General features: G+C 42.8%; 1 protein-coding gene across 1 annotated transcript in view; it reads left to right on the top strand.

Annotated features, from left to right (window-relative positions):
• LOC138735825 (protein CBFA2T1-like) overlaps positions 1–20,966 on the top strand; it is a 221,214-nt gene that overhangs the window by 176,931 nt on the left and 23,317 nt on the right. The window lies entirely within an intron of this gene.

The following is a 20,966-nucleotide window of genomic DNA, read 5'->3' as shown; positions in this document are numbered from 1 at the left end:
GAGCTAGGGAGGGTGGCAGGGAGAGAGATTGGGAGGGAGGGTGGGAGAGGGAGAGATGAGGAGGGAGAGAGAGGGTGGAAGGAAGAAGGAGAGTGGGAAGAAGGGAGAGAGCTCAGGAGCGAGAGTGAGGGAGAGCGATGTTAGGGAGGGAGAGATGGGGAGAGAGAGAGGTGGGAAGGGAGGGAGAGGAGAGAAAGATGAGAGAGAGAGATCGGGAGGGAGCAAGAGATTACTTTGTGACTGCACCTCTTCTCCTTTATATGATAATGATGGTGGCCATCAGTCACTTTGCCAAACATAAAGATGTAGATGTAAATTTCTCCTCTAAGTTTAGCTCCATGTGTATACATAGGTGCTCCTACCCTTGTCATTGCAGAATTTGCTTGTGACCACTGAACTTTGACCAGTGAATGTGTTTTTGGGATGTTCATTGAAGGATGCACTAGCCAACCATGTTTGGAGTCGCACAGGAGACAACACAATCTGTGGAGGAACTCAGCATGTCAAGCAGCTTAAATGGGCAACCCTTTGAGGTGAAACACCATCACCATCCATTCTTGCACAGCTAACGCCACCAATAATTACTTGTCCACAGTTGCCAAGGGTGGCCTCAGGATTCGTATTGATTGTTAAGAGTACATACATGACAACACATATAGATTCTTTTTCCTGGGGTCGAGGTAGTGCAAAAACAACTGTACTCAATATACACAAATAAATTGTAAACAAAATGACTGTGCAATAGAGAGAGGAAGACAACCTTACAGGGAAGGTGACCAGTGAGCGGCCCAGCAGTTGAAGGACCCACACAGGTGATGACTGGCATATGGGAACCAGGTCTCAGAGCTGGGATTTGAGAGGATGCTCAAAGAGGGTTCCCAAAGGGCATCAGGCGCTGAAGGCTTCCTGATCGTTGTATCTGGAGTTTAGTTGCCAATGGATTGAACAAGAGTCTATATATTTGAGTACAGGAGCCCAAATGTTACCACAACTAAATAAAGACTGTGGAGACTGCAGCCTGTGGTGAAACCACTATTGTATATATTTGCACACCATATGTAAACGTCATGATCTTTCCTGGTTGACCTCGCTTTCACTGGTTGGCTTGTGACTCCTTCCCCTTTCTTCCCCATAAAGGTCATCATGCCACAAGCCTGACCCAGTTCTAATCCAGGTCAGTATGAGTGACCAACACAGGGAAGCTGTCCATCTCTTGTAAATAAAAGCCTTCAGTCTTGGCAATTTCAGTCTTTATGTAATTGATCGTGCATCACAGCCAAAATATTGTGGACTTTTTTTTGTCGCCATACCTGAAGGGATACACTTGCCAAAGAGGTGGTTCAACAAAGAGTCACAAAAGTGGTTCCCTTCAGGAGACTGAAGGTGGTGAATGCAAAAGGCCTTGAAGATGCTCTCAGCAGAGTGACCCTGAGCTCAATGTTCGTCGAATTTGCTCTCAGCAGAGAGACCCTGAGCTCAATGTTCGTCGAATTTGCTCTCAGCAGAGTGACCCTGAGCTCAATGTTCGTCGAATTTTTTAAAACTTCTTCAAAGCAAAGATAATACCAGATGATTCAATACAATTTCAAAAGCTACTTCAGAATCCAGAATCTAACAAATATTTCCTTTGAATTATATATTTACAATTGGAGCACACTCTAACTGACAAGACACCTCACCTTTGGTGAGACTAAGTAATTCAGATAGATGGTCCGTAAGCTTCTGAGGTCAGAGAGCCCAGAAGCTCCGAATTAGTATTTCGAGGACTGACCTTCTGCTCTACTAATATCCCCAGAATTGATAGACAATTAAAATACGACTACGGCCATGTATGATATGCTGAGTGACAAAGTACCATTACTGGTGCCCTGCATCAGTTTGCTGCTTCCCCCAGGATCTGCAAACCCACATGGCCACTGCTGAATGCAGGTGCCGCCATCTTGGGCCCAGATCCCACAGTGGCAGGATTTTAAATATAACTCCATTGGTTCCTTTAATAGGCCATTAATAGTACGGAGCTTTCGGCAGTAGAACTGGGCGGTAGGACCCTGCGGAAGAGCTCTGTGCCTCCACTCCCCACTCTCCTTTGATCCTATTATGGCGACAGAGCAAGAAAGTGGTAAGATTACAGGGAACACAGAGGTAGAAAAAGTTTGTGGGAAATGGTGGGATGAAGGGGTTAAGGGAGGTCAGAAGGTTGCAAGTGGACCTGAGAACAAGTTGATAAGTTAGTGGTTTAATTAGCAACTGTAAATTGGACTGAGTGTGCTAGTCAATGGTAGAATCAGAGTGGAACTAATGAGAAGGTGGAAGAAGAGGTGAAAAGGAAAATTAGCTGGGAAATGAGGTAGCTCTGTGAACTGGCAGTGATGAGATGCTCTAACAGGTCTCCTACATAGGGAGATATGTAAATATGAAGAGAAGGGGATCCCAAAGAATGAAAGAAGACGTGACATCTTGGAGAAATACAAATTGCACGAATGGTGTTAAGATGTTTGGTCAAACAAGGAGATCAGAGAATAAAATAACACCAGAGGAGTAGATGAAGGGATTAGGATTGATCAGGCAGCCTACACAGTCCCTGTTCCGATAGGGAACAAACTGGGAAAGGACGATTCATTCATATATTCAGAATGGACAGAGCCATGAGATATTATAAAAGGATCATTTTGTTTACATTATCAACATTAGGGGATATGGGGAGAAGGCAGGTAGGTGGAGTGAGGTCATAAATTAGATCAGCCATGATCTTATTGAATGGCGGAGCAGGCTCGATGGGCCATTTTTGGCCTACTCCTGTTCCTACTTCCTATGTTCCTATAACATCATTCTTAAAGGAATCCAGATGGGAGTTCTGCAAAAAATATGCAAATCCTCTGCAAAGTTTCCCTTCTGACCCAATGCACAAGACTGCAGATGCAAATTCACAAAAAAGGTGACTTCAGCCCTAAGAGCCATTGCTTCAGGGCAGGATGAATAAAAGATCTCTCTAAACATTTACCACAAACTAACTGCCATTCCATTGAAACTTTGTGTCCAGAAATAATTCAATGATTTCCTCCCCCACCAGCTACCTTTGACCCCATCCCTCCCCACTCCCTCTCCTCCACCATCCCACCTCCCTGCCTCACTTTCTCAATCTCCTTCCTTGTGTGAATTTTCAATAGGTGCTTTTAAGCTGCAGCACCTGGGCAGCCCTCCTGGGACCCAGGTATGATTACTGGGGCAAAGATGCTTCCAGCACCTTTTAAGCTGCAGGGGGATTGACCCATTAAATTGCCAACCTGACGATTCAAGGGGGATCCCGCCTCCTCAATGATGCAGTAAATGACGTCATGCGCTCAGGGGAACTATCGGTTAGTCTTCCCCACTCCCCCCCCCCCACCGGCCGTCAGTCACCACCCCCCCCCATCAGTTCCCACACACCGTCAATCATCACCCCTTCAGTCAGTCACCCTCCCACCGTCAGTTGCGACACCCACCATCAATCAATTCGCACCCCGTCAATCACACCCCCCTCCCCTCAGCAACAACTTGATGCCATGAACTTTGAGCTGTCACAACTGGAATGACGTTCGCAGCAGAGGCAGTTCACAGCCCCCCACTCTCACCCCCCCCCTCCCACCATGGTAGCAACCCCTCTCCTCTCCCCCGTGGTAATGACACCTCTCCCACTGATTGTGGCAACCCCCACCCCCCCGCGGCATCGACCTCTACCCCTATGTCAGTGACCTCACTCCCACCTATTGGCTCCCTCCTCTCCCCTTCATGGCAGCAACCTCTCCCCCCTCCACCCGGGGCCCTCTCTCCCTCCTGATCATGGCAGGCACTTCACCCAGGGGTTTCCCTATGACACCAACACGCAAGCACTGACCTCACAGGAGTAACCGGGTCGGCCATTTTGCTGTTCAAGCCACTGGAGGATGCGTCCCCTGGTTAAGTTTAACTGGGTTCCCTGACTACCTCTGAGGTAGGTCAGGGACCCAGTTGGATTTGGACCATGCTGACCGAGTCGGACCCTTTCAAGCTGCTGCATGAGTAGGGCGCTAACCGGGCAAATTGTCCGGTTAACCCCATTTTACATGGCAGCTTGAAAGGGCCTAGTGATTTACACACCACCCTATTCTCTTCCCAAAAGGAATATCTTTAGATCAAAAGTTTCTCAGATAAACACAACAGGGAGGTTTAAAACTCAACAATATTCATGTGCTTTTCCATTGGACCTTAGATGTATGACATTTTACAGAGAACATAGACTGTAGTAATATGCTGTGTGCGTGATTCAATTAGACTTCTGTTCTTTGGAACATTTTTGCTGAGCTGTGGGATGTGAAGATGGATTTGCGAGCCTCAGATATTTCCCCGATTTCTGTGTAAGATCGTTTGGCAATGTTGGCAGCAGGTTTACAGCACGGTATGTGCCCTGAGGCCCATAATGTTATGCTCACTTATATAAACCCATTCCAACATGAATCTAACCCTTTCTTACCTCACTCCCATAACTCTCTATATTTCTAACATCCATGTACCTTCTATGAGTTTCTTAAATGTTCATGTTGACCCAACTTCCACCATTACCCCGGAAATGAATTCCAGGCACCCTCCACTCTCTGTGTAAAAAATGTACCTCTGATGACTCCCATAAACTTTCCTCCATTCATCTAAAACAAATGTCCTCTGGTATTGGTCATTACCACCTGGGAAAAAAGAAAAGGTGTTGGCTCTCCACTGGATAAGCTCTCACACATCTTTTAAGTCACCTTTTATCATCCTAAAGAGAAAAGCCCCAGATCAGCCAACCTTGCTTCACAAGGCACGTTCTCCAATCCAGGCAGCATCCTGGTAAATCTTCCTTGCACCCTGTCTGAAGCTTCCATATCCTTGCTGTCATAAGGCAATCTTTGACTTGCATAAAGAGGCTGATTTTACTGTAACCACATTCACTGATGCGTGGATGGTTAACACATTTGCTGATAACACAGTGATGTGTGTAGGCAAGTTTTGAGGAGGACTCAGAACTTGTAAAATGATGTAACTGGTGGGCAAGAAGTTGGCAAATGGAGTGTAACATGGGAAAATGTGAAGTTGAGATCTTTAAGAACCTAGTATGTGACCAGAAAGGAGGTATCTTTACCCCCAATGATCTGCAAAATTCCTCCAGCATTTTTATGTTTTTCAAGTCAAGTTTAATGCCATCTGATTGTAGAAGTACAACCCAATAAACAGCATTCTCGGTCCTCAGTGACACACAATCAGACATAGCATAGACTATATACAAACAATACATATTTGCAGGACAAGTATTCATACATACAAATAAATGAATAAATATTGTTTCATCAATATGAGTGCCTCAGATGGTCAGTGTGAGCAGTTCCTTTGGTCGTTCAGCATTCTCACTGCCCATAGTTCCTCAGCCTGGTGGTGCTGGCTCTGATGCTCCTGTATCTTTTTTCCGACGGGAGCAGATGAAAGATTTTATGTCCTGGGTAGGCGGGCTCCTCAGGGATTTTGCTCACCACATCCCAGTCAATCTCATCAATGGTGGGGAGGGAGACTTCAGTGACTCTCTCTGCCACTCTTATGGTCCTGTGGTTTGACCTCCAATCCATTTCTCTGCAGCAACTATACCACACTGTGCTGCAGACGGCCAGGACACTCTCGATAGAGCTCCTATGGAAGGCTGACATAATGGTGGCTGGTAGCATTGCCCACCTCAGTCTTCTCAGGAAGTGCCGTCATTGTTTCACCTTCTTGACAAATGAGGAAATGTTGTGTATCTACGATGGGTCACTTGTTAAGTGGAGTCCACTACAGAGCTTTTTGATTTTTACTACAATTACAGCATCTGCCGATTTTCATATTCCACAGCAGGGAGGTGTAGCAGGTTAATGGAAGAGATATGGAGTCTTTTTTATTCAGACATTCAGGGATGTGAGTTTCACAGGCTGAGCCATCCCTAACTGGTGATGAGAAGGTGGTGGTAAGTGAACTTCTTAAATCACTGCAGTCCTTTTTTTTTTTTTTTTTTTTTTTTTTTTTTTTTTTTAATTTTTTTATTTTTCACACCATAAATCACATTAGCCATGATATACACTATTTCTTTTCACACATATACAGTGACTTTTTCTCCCCCCCCCCCCTTTCCTCCCAAACCACCCCCCCACCCCCCCCTCTCATCCATTTTAGGTATACAATCTAGGTTGCATTAAGCCAGTCAGACAATGTTGTCATTCAACAAAATTACACCAGAAATTCTACTGAGTCCATTCTTTTCTTTCCTTCTCCTTCCATCAACTTAGGTAATGTTTGTCCCCGGTAGGTTTTCGCTATTGTATTTAATGTAAGGCTCCTATACTTGTTCGAATATTTCAATGTTATTTCTTAACCAATATGTTATTTTTTCTAATGGAATACATTTATTCATTTAAATTTGGTAGTTTCTTCCTTTTAATTTGGTTATGTATTCCATTAATATTTAAAGACATATAGTTCAGCGTAGCCCTTTTATATTTTGTTTATCTTCTCTTTCCGTTTTTCCATCATTACCTTTCCTCCTTTTCCATTTCTGTTTTCTTATTTTCAACTCTTTATAAGACAACATTCCTACAACATCTAACATTTTCCTTATTCTCCTATTTCTATCTTATTTATCCCCAATCTCCCCTTCACCTCCTGAGTTGTCCTTTATCCCTTGTCGGACAACCACATCTCCCCTCTCCATTTGGATTTGCGAATCCACTCGCAAGCGTCAACTGATTTTGCAGTGACCGCTATTTCCCCCCACCCCGCCTCCCCCAGAAAAGATTTCACTTTTCATATGTCACAAAGGTCCCTCTTTTAATTCCCTCCTTATTCTCTCTATTCCATTACCTTCCCTTATTAGTTCTTGTCTATACTATCTATATTTTCCTCTAAGTACAGATACATTCATGTATGCTCATTGTCTCTATTCACTCTTATACCTCTTTACCTGCATACATATCAATCGTGATCATTTTTACTCTCATTACCCGTCTTCATCCCTCAGTCTATTTTTGTCTTTACCCACATACATATCAGTCGTGATCATTTTAACTCTCATTACCCGTCTTCCTCCCTCAGTCTATTTTTGTAATTGTTCTGCAAATTTTCGTGCTTCTTCTGGATCCGAGAATAGTCTGTTTTGTTGTCCTGGAATAAATATTTTCAATACCGCTGGATGCTTTAGTATAAATTTATACCCTTTCTTCCATAAAATCGCCTTTGCTGTATTGAACTCTTTTCTCTTCTTTAGGAGTTCAAAACTTATATCTGGATAAATGAAGATTTTTTGCCCTTTATACTCCAGTGGTTTGTTGCCCTCTCTTACTTTCTCCATTGTCTTCTCCAGTACCTTTTCTCTTGTAGTATATCTTAGGAATTTTACTACAATAGATCTTGGTTTTTGTTGTGGTTGTGGTTTAGAGGCCAATACTCTATGTGCCCTTTCTATTTCCATTTCATGCTGTAGTTCTGGACATCCTAGGGTCTTAGGGATCCACTCTTTTATAAACTCCCTCATATTCTTGCCTTCTTCATCTTCCTTAAGGCCCACTATCTTTATGTTATTTCTTCTGTTATGGTTTTCCATTGTATCTATTTTTTGAGCTAGTAGTTCTTGTGTCTCTTTAGTTTTTTTATTAGATTTCTCCAATTTCTTTTTTAAGTCTTCTACCTCCATTTCTGCTGCTACTGCCCGCTCTTCCATCTTGTCCATTTTTTTTCCCATTTCTGTTAAGGTCATCTCCATTTTAATTATTTTCTCCTCTGTGTTGTTTATTCTTTTTCTTAAATCCTTAAATTCCTGTGTTTGCCATTCTTTAAATGATTCCATGTATCCTCTAATAAGAGCAAGTATATCCTTTACCTTGCCTCTCTTTTCTTCTTCTATTTCACCATACTCTTCCTCTTCTTCTTCCTCTGGGTTGACCATCTGTTGTTTCTTTGGTGCCCTTTCCTCCTCTTCTATCTTGTTTCTATTGTCTTCTGTGGTCTCTTCTTGCTGCAGGTGTTCTGCAGCTGTCGTTGCTGGCTGTGGAGATCGACTCCCCAGCTGGTCCCCCCTCCCGTCGGTGTGTTTTTTTTCATTCGCATCGCGCATGCGCGAAACTTCGCGCATGCGCGGTTGCGCACTTTTGTTCGGCTCTGCGAGCCATTTTTGTAGTCCATTATTTACCGACCTGAGGGAGCGGGTTTCTCTCTCCGCAGCGGGCCTCTTCGGACAGGTAAGGCCTTCACCTTTTCCCTCCTTTGTCTTCTCTTCCTCTCTTCTTACCGTTGCTTTCGACTTTTCTTTTTTTGTCGCCATCTTCTTTCCACCTTTATACTCACTTTTCTGTAACTTTTATTTCTGTGCCTTTGTGTTTTCTCTTGTTTTTCCCGACTTTTCTGGAGAGGGCTGGAGTTCACCGTCCGGCCACTACTCCATCGCGTGACTCCTCCAATCACTGCAGTCCTTGAGGTGTTTGGTTTTTATGGTAATTTTTTTTATCAGCTTGTTACATTTGAATGGCTTGCTCAGCCATTTCAGTGAACAGTTAGGAGTCACACACATAAATGTCAGGAAGTTTTGATGCAACTCTGCAGGGCACTGTAGTGACTGGTCCTAAGTGTGGTGTACAATTTTGGTTTCCATATTTGAGGAAAGATATCCTCGAAATGGAAGCAGTGAAGAGAAGGCTTGCCAGGTAGAATTCCTGGGAAGGAGAGGTTGACAAATGAAAAAGTTTGAAGAAGAGAATAAGAGTTAACCTTATTGAAGCACAAAATTCTGAAAGGTAGCCAGACGGGAGATGTTGAGAGGTTATTTCCCCTAATGAGGATGGCTAGAATTAGGAGACATAATTCCAGAAAAAGTTACTGTCTCTTTAAGGTGGGTGACAAGGAATTTCTTCTCTCAGTGGGTTGTGAAGCTAGACTTAGTGAATACATTCAATTTGGAGACATTTAAACTACCACAGAATCAGTGGGAATGAGGTGAGGGAAGGAAAATAGTGTTGAGACCAAAACTTGTATCAGACATTTTTTAATTGAGCAACAACGCAGGCTGGAGAGGCCATTGTCCACACCTGCTCCTCATGTTCTTGTGTTCTGACCAAGCCAACGTCACAGAGAAACACCATCGCCCAGTTCAAAACCCCCTCTCGCTGTTCCCTTCAGGCAGAAGGTGCAGAAGCCTGAAGACCAGCACATCCAGGTTCAAGAACAATTTCTTTCCAACAGTTATCAGGCTCTCAAATCTCACCTTGGTATACTAATCATGGACTGCTCCAATCCCATTAAAAGGATTGTTTACATTACAGGTAGTCCCTGGGTTACAAATGAGGTCCATTCCTAAGTCTGCCTTTAAGTCAAATTTGTAGGTAAGTGGAATAGGTTCATATACAGTTCTTATTTAGCATCATTAATCAAATTTCTTGAAGTAGGCATCAAGGGAGGTTTGTACAGAGCTTTTCTTGCACCGGATTTACGCTTTGGAGGCATGGTTACAAGGATAAATAACCATGATCCGAATTAAAAATGGCAGACACCGTTCTCCTTCCTCAAGCCATGTGTAGTCTGTTCGTAAGTACGAGCTGTCCGTAAGTCAGACGTTCATAACCCAGGAACTGCCTGTGTTGTGACACCACTTTTTTTTCTTGCACCATGGTAACTGAATATTTATTAACAATCTATTTTTTGTATTTATGGTCTCTTTCAAATTCTCTTTTCTTTGGCTTGGCTTCGCGGACGAAGATTTATGGAAGGGTAAAAGTCCACGTCAGCTGCAGGCTCGTTTGTGGCTGACAAGTCCGATGCGGGACTGGCAGACACGGTTGCAGCGGCTGCAGGGGAAAATTGGTTGGTTGGGGTTGGGTGTTGGGTTTTTCCTCCTTTGCCTTTTGTCAGTGAGGTGGGCTCTGCGGTCTTCTTCAAAGGAGGTTGCTGCCCGCCAAACTGTGAGGCGCCAAGATGCACGGTTTGAAGCGATATCAGCCCACTGGCAGTGGTCCGAATTAAAAATGGCAGACACCGTTCTCCTTCCTCAAGCCATGTGTAGTCTGTTCGTAAGTACGAGCTGTCCGTAAGTCAGACGTTCATAACCCAGGAACTGCCTGTGTTGTGACACCACTTTTTTTCTTGCACCATGGTAACTGAATATTTATTAACAATCTATTTTTTGTATTTATGGTCTCTTTCAAATTAAATTAATGTATATTTTTGTAGTTTTTTTAACCTTGATCCACTGCAACAAGTAAGAATTTCAGTGCATTGTACAATTAATATGGAAATAAACTAATTATTGATTTTTATTTTGATTATTTATGTGATCTTTGTATATTGTGTGTTTTTTGTGTGAACACTATGGTCTGAAGAGATACTATTTCATTGGGTTATATACATACAGTCAGATGGTAATAAACTTGAATTGCAACACCTTCGCTGCCGCTGGTGTGGACTCATGTAGAGTGAGCAGCGGAAACACATCACTCCTCCTCAGGGTTCGACTTCCCAGTCCAACTACCAACGGCTTTAAACAGCATGTTAAAGGAGCTGGAAGTTATTTTAAAATCCTGCGATCTAGGGGTCTGGGCCCAAGGATGACGACGCCTCTCTGGCAGCAACTTCAAGGGGTGACAGACTCTAATGAAGCAGAGGACTGGCGCAGGGAACCAGAGTAAGGGGAGAACGCCTCCCCATTTGAGAAGGAGAAGCAGAGGAGACGGCCCGCAAGACAGTGACCACGGTGTGGACCAGCGAGGGGGTCTGCAGGTGAAGAACGCAGGCAACGAGCTGTTGGTGACTCAAGGCGAGGAACCCACCCACGCAGGTTGCGGGCTGGAAACTGGCTTAAGGCTTACCAGGTATCTGGGATACGAGAGGGTGCTGATGAAGCTGAAGGCTTCCTGATTGTGGCAGACATTTGGACATTTGGACCTGGAGCTCGGATTGCTGATGGTTTGGACTGAAGTCTCCCCTTATCTTTCCCTATGTCTCTTTTCCTCTCTCTCTCTCTCTCTCTCTCTCTCTCTCTCTCTTCTTTCCTTTCCCCAAGCTCTGCATTCAAAGAGCCAACCCTCCCCCACCAATCAATTCTCTCCTTTCCCCTCTCCTGTCCTCCTATCCATATCCCATTAACACCTTCTGTCCGTGGGTCTGTGCTCCTCCCCCTGCCCTTTCTTTCCTTTCTCCCCAACCTTTTAATTCAGGTGCCTGCCTGCTTTTTACTCGCACCTTGAAGAGGGGCTCAGGTCCAAAATGTCAATTATGTATCATTAACTCCTGTGAGCTCCTCCAGCAATTCTGTGTTTTTACGACAATCTCAGCATCTGCTGCCTTTCATGTTTCACCCTGCAACCTGCCAGTACATAGCACAAACCTAAGCATTTCTCTGGATCACAGTACCTGTAGCTGTAAGCAGCAAGGCAAAGAATCTCAGGGTTATATGTGATGTCAGGAATGTACTCTGGCAATAAATCTGAACTTTGATTCTTGAATTCATTTATTCTTATCAGGTTCAAGCACTGGAAATCCCCATTTTAAACTTTACCTCGTACCACTTTCCAATTTTCTCCTGTCAGGGCACACAGGAAGCAATGCTCCCTCTGCAATGCAGGGAATTGGGACCTGTTGTTCTGGGTTGTAATTTGCAGGGTGTCCCCTGAAAGGTCTTCCAGGCACAACACTGAAGAGGAAGAGTGACTTGCTCAGCTTAATTCTCAGATGGCTCCATCTCACATGTCAGGAAAGTAGAACAACAACAGCACTTCCTTAGAAGAGTGAAGTGAGCAAGGCTGGGAAGATCACGCCTCCACCCCCCCCCCCCGTCTGAGAAGGAGAAGTGGAAGAGATGACCCACAGGACTGTGACCACAGCGGCGGACCAGTGAGGGGGAGGCTCTGCAGCTGAGGGACCAGTGCATGTAGTGGGTTGCTGGTAACTCGAGGCGAGTGAGCTGTGGGCTGCTGGAGACTGCCGTCGGGAGACTCGCCGGGCTGCAGATTGCTGGAGACTGGCTCGAACTGGCCGGAGGTGTACCAGGTATCGGAACTGGGATGTGAGGGGGTACCGAGGACACCAAAGGGTCCCTGCCTGTGTTGGAGGTTCAGATCTGGAGCTCAGGTTTGGACTGGACTCTATGTGGCTGTGGAGGCTGTGGAAGTGCTGGAGGCAAATCTATTGACACTCGGTGACTCTGGGGACGACTCCTTTTGCTTCTTTTTGCCCAATGGCCATTGCCAATGCCCAATCTCTAAAATTATTCCCCTCCAGATGAAGATCCCAATCCTCAACCTAACTCCACACCAAACCCAGATGTCAAACCCTATTTCTAAAAAGGCTGCAATGATTTCCACATCATAACCCCATGATTGAACCTGACACCTAGTTCCGAAGCACTGAGCTTATTTACTATCTCTTTGAAGTTAACAAGTCAGCAATTTTCCAAAGTATTTGGTTTCTGCAGTAATTAACACACACCCATTTTTAATGCGTCATATTCTTTGTGATCTATTTCTCATCCTGATAACTTAGTTTCTTGAGGTGTAGAGTCAATTGCCTGCTGGCCAATTTACTTCACTCAATCCTGGTTACTGCATGAAGATTTTTCAAACAAATTCAATATTTACCATAGCATCCATTGAATCTTGACTTTCTATGGTATAGAAGGTCTCACAGTTCATCAAAACTTTGCTGGAGTTTTTATTCTTCCAGTTTTCTTCCCAACAATTCCACATAGAAATGTAGACAGCACTTTATGTGTCCAGGGGTCAGGATTTGATCCCGATCTGTGATGCAATCAACAAAAAGTTTCCTTCACCTGTTTCTTTGCATATTCCAAAGGACTGCTAACAAAGCTTACATAATGGGATGGCGTAGCAGTCAGCACAACGCTGTTACAGCGCCAGCAATTGGGACCGGGGTTCGGATCCCGCGCTGTAAGGAGTATGTACATTCCCTCTGTTTCTGCATGGGTTTTCCCCCAGGTGCTCCAGTTTTTTCCCACCATTCAAAATGTACTCGGAGTTGTGGACCAAAGGGCCTGTACTGTGCTGCTCTTTTCCATGGAGTGAAACTCAAAAGTCTTCAGGCTGTGATTGTAGCAACAACAGTGTGTCTTTGCCTTATTCTAGAGAGGGCTAGAAACATGAGCTAAGTGTTGCAGACTTCTGTTATTTTTTAGTGAGTTATTGTGGGGGTTTGGAACAAGGCGCAAAAACTCAGAGATTTCATAATAAAGTTTTGAACAGACACAGAGACACTAAAGAAGCTGTAAACAGAGTTAATGTTCTCAAATAAAGAACCAGTACAATGGATTTTTTGCTTAAGGAGAAGACATCTGTTCAGAGAGAAGATCATATGTTTACGACTCATGCTTTTGGGAAACTGAAACTCAGATTAGTATTGATCAAGCAAGTCATGTGATTGAGACACTTGAAGAAGCAGAATGGAGTATCATCTGTAGACAGAAAGAAAGTAAATTTGTGTGAGATGGACACTGCTGTTGTTTTCGCCTTGAGAGGGTAAAACAGTGACTTACTGTGACCCTGGTAATGGGCACATTGATTTATCCATGTCTTGGTAAAGGAAACAGGATCACTCCTATATTTGGATTGTGAACATTTGAATGGTCATTTCATTTTAACCATTGCCTGGGATTGTGGAAGCATCATGGAAGTCATAAGTTTTCTAACCCCTATGCAAGGAAGAGGGGAGTTTTGACAATTATTCATATGAAAGGACATTTCTCTGGAATCAAATCAATAAAGGTTTGCAAGTTGTGAGAAGGCTAATGATGTGGTGTCTCAGCTACTTTATAATTACTTCTGAACTTCAGTTTAAATGTAGACTGAACTAAGATTGTACTAAGCTGTAATGGTTTGGAGTAAGTGCTTAGTTAGGGTTAAGTTTATATTCAAGTAAGATGTTATATTATTAGTAATTATTAATAAAAATGAAGAGGCCTGCCTCAGAGCCAGCTCTCCAGCGCATGACGTCCTGTTTTGCGGAAACTGCCAATATGTTTGGCCTGGAAGTCAGCCTGAAGAAAACTGAGGTCCTCCATTAGCCAGCTCCCCACCATGACCACCAGCCCCCCCACATCTCCATTGGACACACAGAACTCAAAACGGTCAACTAGTTTACCTACCTCGGCTGCACCATTTCATCTGATGCAAGGATCGACAAAGAGATAGACAACAGACTCACCAAGGCAAATAGTGCCTTTGGAAGACTACACAAAAGAGTCTGGAAAAACAATCACCTGAAGAAACACAAAAAGATCAGCGTGTACAGAGCCGTTGTCATACCCACGCTCCTGTTCGGCTCCGAATCATGGGTCCTCTACCGCCATCACCTACGGCTCCTAGAACACTTCCATCAGTGCTGTCTCCGCTCCATCCTCAACATTCATTGGAATGACTTCATCACCAACATCGAAGTACTCGAGCTGGCAGAGTCCGCAAGCATCGAATCCATGCTGCTGAAGACCCAACTGTGCTGGGTGGGTCATGTCTCCATGGAGGATCGTCGCCTTCCCAAGATCGTGTTCTATGGCGAGCTCTCCACTGGCCACCGAGACAGAGGTGCACCAAAGAAGAGGTACAAGGACTGCTTAAAGAAATCTCTTGGTGCTTGCCACATTGACCACCGCCAGTGGGCTGATCTCACCTCCAACCGTGCATCTTGGCGCCTCACAGTTCGGCGGGCAGCAACCTCCTTTGAAGAAGACCGCAGAGCCCACCTCACTGACAAAAGACAAAGGAAGAAAAACCCAACTCCCAACCCCAACCCACCAATTTTCCCTTGCAATCGCTGCCACCGTGCCTGCCTGTCCCGCATCGGACTTGTCAGTCACCAACGAGCCTGCAGCAGACGTGGACATACCCCTCCATAAATCTTCATCCCCGAAGCCAAGCCAAAGATGAAAGATTAATAAAAATATTGATTTAAAATACCATTGTCTTGGAGAATTTCTATTGCTGCTGGACTATGATGTATCAAAGGAATGAAGGCAGTTTTGACTGAGAAGTTACATTGTGTAACACAATAGCTCTCCAAGGTGTGTTCACTAGTCTGCAGGAGGTAGTTTCACCCCAGAGACAGATAAAAAGCACCTGGAAGTTTCAATACCAACTTATTTATGGCAACAGGCACATGGTTATCATTTTTAACAGGACAGACATCTACTATTTCAAAAGACATACATGTTATTCAGAGACTCTGGAATTGCATAACTAGGATGGCATACTCAATGCACGGAAGATGCAAGTTTGGGGAAGTGTACAGAGAGATCATTGACGTGACATCAACCTAAGAATAGCAAATATGCCTCCAGGCAGAAGTAAATAATTGATTTAGCTGCCTGAGGAGATGAAAACTACAGGCAGTTGAAGAAATTGCAGGTCCTCATCAGAGTCCACATCTTTATCTTAGGTTTGACAGAGCTAAGGCTTTTCTCTTTGGACCGATGAAGAAAGAAAGGTGATTTAATAGAGGTGTACAACATTATGAGTGGCTGAGTCAGTACATTTTTCCCAGGGCAACAATAACAAATTCCAGAGGACATCCATTTAAGGTGAGTGAAGGAAAGTTCAGAATGTGGTGGGTGCCTGGAATGTGTTGATGGGGGAGGTGGTACAATAGTGACATTCAAAAGACTCCTAGACAGACACATAGATGTGAGAAAAATAGAGGGTTGTGGGTGTAAGGGAGGAAAAGACCTACACTCAGTCCATATCCCTCCCTACCCTCCCATCCATGTACCTGTCCAAAGTTTTCTTAAATATTAAAATTGAGCCTGCATTCACCACTTCAGCTGGCAGCTCATTTCATACTCCCACCTCTCTCTGCATGGAGGTACCCCCTAATGTTCCCCTAAACTTCTCCCCTTCCATCCTTAACCCACCTCCTCTGATTTGCATTTCACCCAACCTCAGTGGAAAAAGCCTGCTTGCATTTACTCTATCTGTACCCATCATAATTTTCTATACCTCTATCAAATCTCTCCTCATTCCTCTAAGCTCCAGGGAATAAAGTCCTAAATAAAACATGAAAATCTGCAGACACCATGGTAGAAGTAAAAACACAGTGCTGGAGAAACTCAGCAGGTCAAACAGCGTCCCTTATATTACATAACCAACATTTTGGGCTTGAGCCCTTCATCGAGGCACAAGCAAAATATATCCAGGTGCCTGAACAAAATGGTGAGGGTGGGAGGGGCAGGGGAGGAGTTTCTTTTAGAGAGGTGTGGGCACAAGTGGGGCACATCCTGCAGTCACAGGGGAAAGTCCCAGTGGGGCAGTTAGTGGGAAAGGATGAGTGGATAAGGGAGTCACGGAGGGAGAGGTCCCTACAGAAGGCAGAGAGGGGAGAAGTGGGAAACACAGAAACGTGGTGGGATCATATTTTTGCTGACGGAAATCGCGGAGGATAGTATGTTGGATGCGGAGGTTGGTGGGGTGTCAGGTGAGGACAAGTGGAATCCTGTTTTTGATGTGCCTGGGGGAAAAGGGGTCCAGGGCAGATGAGTGGGAAATGGAGGAGATGCAGGTAAGGGCTAAGTCGATGGATGTAGAGAGGAAGCCAATTGGGTAATACCCACTATAGTGATATCAGGGAATGTAAGACTATCTGGCTCTGTGGTAGTAACAAAGTCTCCATAATGGGGCAATGGGTAACAATTACCCATATCTGTACTTGAATTTGTCTGTCAAATTGGTCTTCACTCAGGTTTGTCTGCCTCTAGCTGATGCCCTGGATACAAAAAGCCAACTCCATCTGACAATATGCATTCTCAAAAGATAGTGCTTTTGTACTGACAATAACCACACAAGTTGTGCAACTATAAGACAGCTTTAATAAACTAACATGTACACTCAGAGGTCTTGTCTCTCTGCAAGACGAACCTGGAAGGCTAGACTGTAGCTCTGGACTGCTTTATATACAAGGTCACCGGGATGACCCCTGGTGACCTAGTGGTGTAATTACAAGAGGTCTTGTCTCTGCAAGACAAACCTGGATGGCTAGACTGTAGCTCTGGACTGCTTTATATACAAGGTCACCGGGATGACCCCTGGTGACCTAATGGTGTAATTACATATCACCACACTTTTTATGCAAAGCTACATTATCACCATAACTATTCCAGGCCACAAGAGATCTCCATGGTGCAGAGTGTCTTTGCCATATTTACTCTTGAAGAGAGCTCAAAACATGAACTAAGGAATGAAGGCAGTTTTGTCTGACAACTTACATTGTTTAACACAATAGCTCTCCAAGGTGTGTTCACTGGTCTGCAGAAGGTAGTTTCATCCCAGAGACAGATAAAAAGCACTTGGAAGTTTCAATACCAAGCTACTTATGGAAACTGGCTCATGGTTGGTCATGAGGTTACAATTTTTAAAAGGGCACACACCCAATATTTCAAAGGCCACATGTGTTAATCAGAGACTCTGGAACTGGAAAACCGGGATGGCATACTCATTGCAAAGAAAATATAAGTTTGGGGAAGTGTACAGAGACATCATTTTTTTTTAAATTTAAAAAATTTTTTCACACTATGAACCATATTGACCAAAATACACACAAACATTTCCCTCTTGAATATACACAGTGTCATTTTCTCCCCTTTTCCCCCCCTCCCTTCATTCCCTCCTTCACCCCCCCTCCCCACTCACTCAACATTCAACATATATGATATATTAAACCCATTAAACAATGTCATCACACAGTGAAAATAAACAAGAAATTTGTGTCTTTTACTTTTACACACTGGGTCAGTTCATTTCGTCTTCTTCTCATTCTGTCATTTTAGGTGGTGGAGGTCCGCGATAGAACCTCTCTGTTGTGTTCCATGTACGGTTCCCAAATTTGTTTGAATACTGTGATGTTATTTCTTAAATTATATGTTATTTTTTCCAATGGAATACATTTATTCATTTCTATGTACCATTGCTGTATTCTCAGGCTATCTTCTGATTTCCAGGTTGACATTATACATTTTTTTGCTACAGCTAAGGCTATCATAATAAATCTTTTTTGTGCTCCATCCAAATCGAGTCCATGTTCTTTACTTCTTATATTACTTCGAAGAAAGATCTCTGGATTTTTTGGTATGTTGCTTTTTGTGATTTTATTTAATACCTGGTTTAGATCTTCCCAAAACTTTTCCATTTTCTCACATGCCCCAATTCCATGTACTGTTGTTCCCGTTTCCTTCTTACAGCGAAAACATCTGTCTGATACTGTTGGGTCCCATTTATTTAACTTTTGGGGCATGGTGTATAGCCTGTGTAACCAATTATATTGTATCATGCGTAACCTCGTGTTTATTGTATTTCTCATAGTTCCGGAGTATAGTTTTTCCCATGTTTCATTCTTTATCTTTATGTTTAGATCTTATTCCCACTTTTGTTTGGGTTTACAGCTTGTTTCCTCGTTCTCTTTCTCTTGCAGTTTGATGTACATGTTTGTTATAAATCTTTTAATTATCATTGTGTCTGCAATCACATATTCAAAATTGCTTCCTTCTGGTAACCTCAGCCTGCTTCCCAATTTGTCCTTCAAGTAGGTTTTCAGTTGGTGGTATGCAAACATTGTACCGTGAGTTATACCATATTTGTCCTTCATTTGTTCAAAAGATAATAATTTATTTCCCGAAAAACAATTTTCTATTCTTTTGATCCCTTTTCTCTCCCATTCTCTAAAGGAAAGGTTATCTATTGTGAAAGGGATTAGTTGATTTTGCGTCAATATTAATTTTGGTAGTTGATAATTTGTTTTATTCCTTTCTACGTGAATCTTCTTCCAAATGTTGAGCAGATGGTGCAGTACTGGTGAATTCCTATGTTGCACCAGCTTTTCATCCCATTTATATAGTATACATTTAGGTACCTTCTCCCTATTTTATCTAGCTCTAACCTGGTCCAATCTGGTTTTTCCCTTGTTTGATAAAAATCTGATAGGTATCTTAATTGTGCTGCTCTATAATAATTCTTAAAGTTTGGTAGTTGTAAGCCCCCTTGTTTGTACCATTCTGTTAATTTATCTAGCGCTATCCTCGGTTTCCCCCCTTTCCATAAGAATTTCCTTATTATTTTATTTAGCTCCTTGAAGAATTTTTCTGTTAGGTGAATTGGTAACGATTGAATAGGTATTGTATCCTTGGGAAGATATTCATTTTAATGCAATTTACCCTTCCTATCAGTGTTAGTGGTAAGTCTTTCCAATGTTCTAAGTTGTCTTGTAATTTCTTCATTAATGGCTGATAATTTAGTTTGTATAGATGGCCTAGATTATTATCTAGTTGTATACCTAGGTATCGGATTGCTTGTGTTTGCCATCTAAATGGTGATTCTTTCTTAAACTTTGTGAAATCCGCATTATTCATTGGCATTGCTTCACTTTTATTTGTGTTGATAGCCCGATACTTCTCCATATTCCTTCAATTTCTTATGTAATTCTTTTATTGATATTTCTGGTTCTGTTAAGTATACTATGACATCATCTGCAAATAGACTGATTTTATATTCCTTCTCTATTATTTTTATCCCTCATTTTATTTTCTGTTCTTCTCAGTTCTGCCAGTGGTTCTATAGCTAACGCAAACAGTGAAAGATAGTGAACATCCCTGCCTAGTTGACCTGCTTAATTTAAATTGGTTTGATATATATCCATTTACTTTCACCTTCACCAATGGTCCCTTATATAATGCTTTAATCCAATTAATATATTTCTCTGGTAGGTTGAACCTCTGTAGTACTTTGAATAAATAATTCCATTCTACTCTGTCAAAGGCTTTCTCTGCATCTACAGCAAATGCCACTGTTGGTGTCTTGTACCTCATGGATTAAGTTAATGAACTTAGAGATATTGTCCGTTGTTCGTCTTTTCTTAATAAATCCAGTTTGATCTAATTTTATTATTTTTGGCACAGTCGGCCAATCTGTTTGCTAATAGTTTAGCTATTATCTTATCATCTGTGTTAAGTAGAGATATTGATCTATACGATGCTGGTGTTAGTGGATCTTTCCCTGTCTTTAAATGTTTTATAGAATTCTATTGGGAGTCCATCCTCTCCCGGCGTTTTATTGTTCGGTAGTTTTTTTTAAATATATCTTGTATTTCCTCTGTTTCAAATGATTTTATCAATTTATTTTCCTCCTCTTCCTGCAATTTTGGTAGTTCAATTTTAGCTATAAACTGATCTATTTTGTCTTCTTTCCCTTCATTCTCAGTTCAATATAATTGCTCGTAGAATTCCTTGAAGTTTTCATTGATCTCCGTTGGGTCATATGTAATTTGTTTGTCCTTTTTCCTTGATGCCAATACTGTTCTTTTAGTTTGTTCTGTCTTAAGCTGCCAAGCAAGTATTTTGTGTGTTTTTTCTCCTAGCTCATAATACTTCTGTTTTGTCTTCATTATGTTCTTCTCCACCTTGTATGTTTGTAATGTTTCATATTTTATTTTTTTGTCCGCCAATTCTATTCTTTTTGTTGTATCTTCCCTTGTTGCTAATTCTTTTTCTGTATTTGCTATTTCCCTTTTCAGCTGTTCTATTTCCCGACTGTAGCAGAGACATCATTGACGTAGCGTCAACCTAAGAATAGCAAATATGCCTCCAGACAGAAGGAAATGATTGATTAGTTTCCTGAGGAGATGAAAACTACAGGAAGTTGAAGAAATTGGAGGTCCTCATCTGAATCCACATTACTGGGCAGGCCATTTTAAGGTGTTGATCCATATTATCTTAGGTTTAACAGAGCTAAGGCCTTTCTCTTCAGACCGATGAAGGATGAAGTGTGATGTAATAGCGGTGTACAACATTATGAGCGGCTTAGTCAGTACCTTCTTCCCAGGGCAGTTTAAGGTGGGTGAAGGAAAGTTTAGGGGAGAAGTCAGGGATACGTTTTTAACTCAGAATGTGGTGGGTGCCTCGAATGGATTGATGGGAGTGAAGGTGGAGG

The sequence above is a fragment of the Narcine bancroftii genome, chromosome 6, assembly GCF_036971445.1.
Source record: "Narcine bancroftii isolate sNarBan1 chromosome 6, sNarBan1.hap1, whole genome shotgun sequence".
Lineage (NCBI taxonomy): Eukaryota > Metazoa > Chordata > Chondrichthyes > Torpediniformes > Narcinidae > Narcine > Narcine bancroftii.
Note: the sequence above shows the minus strand (reverse complement) of the source record. Positions and strands in the feature narration are given on the sequence as shown.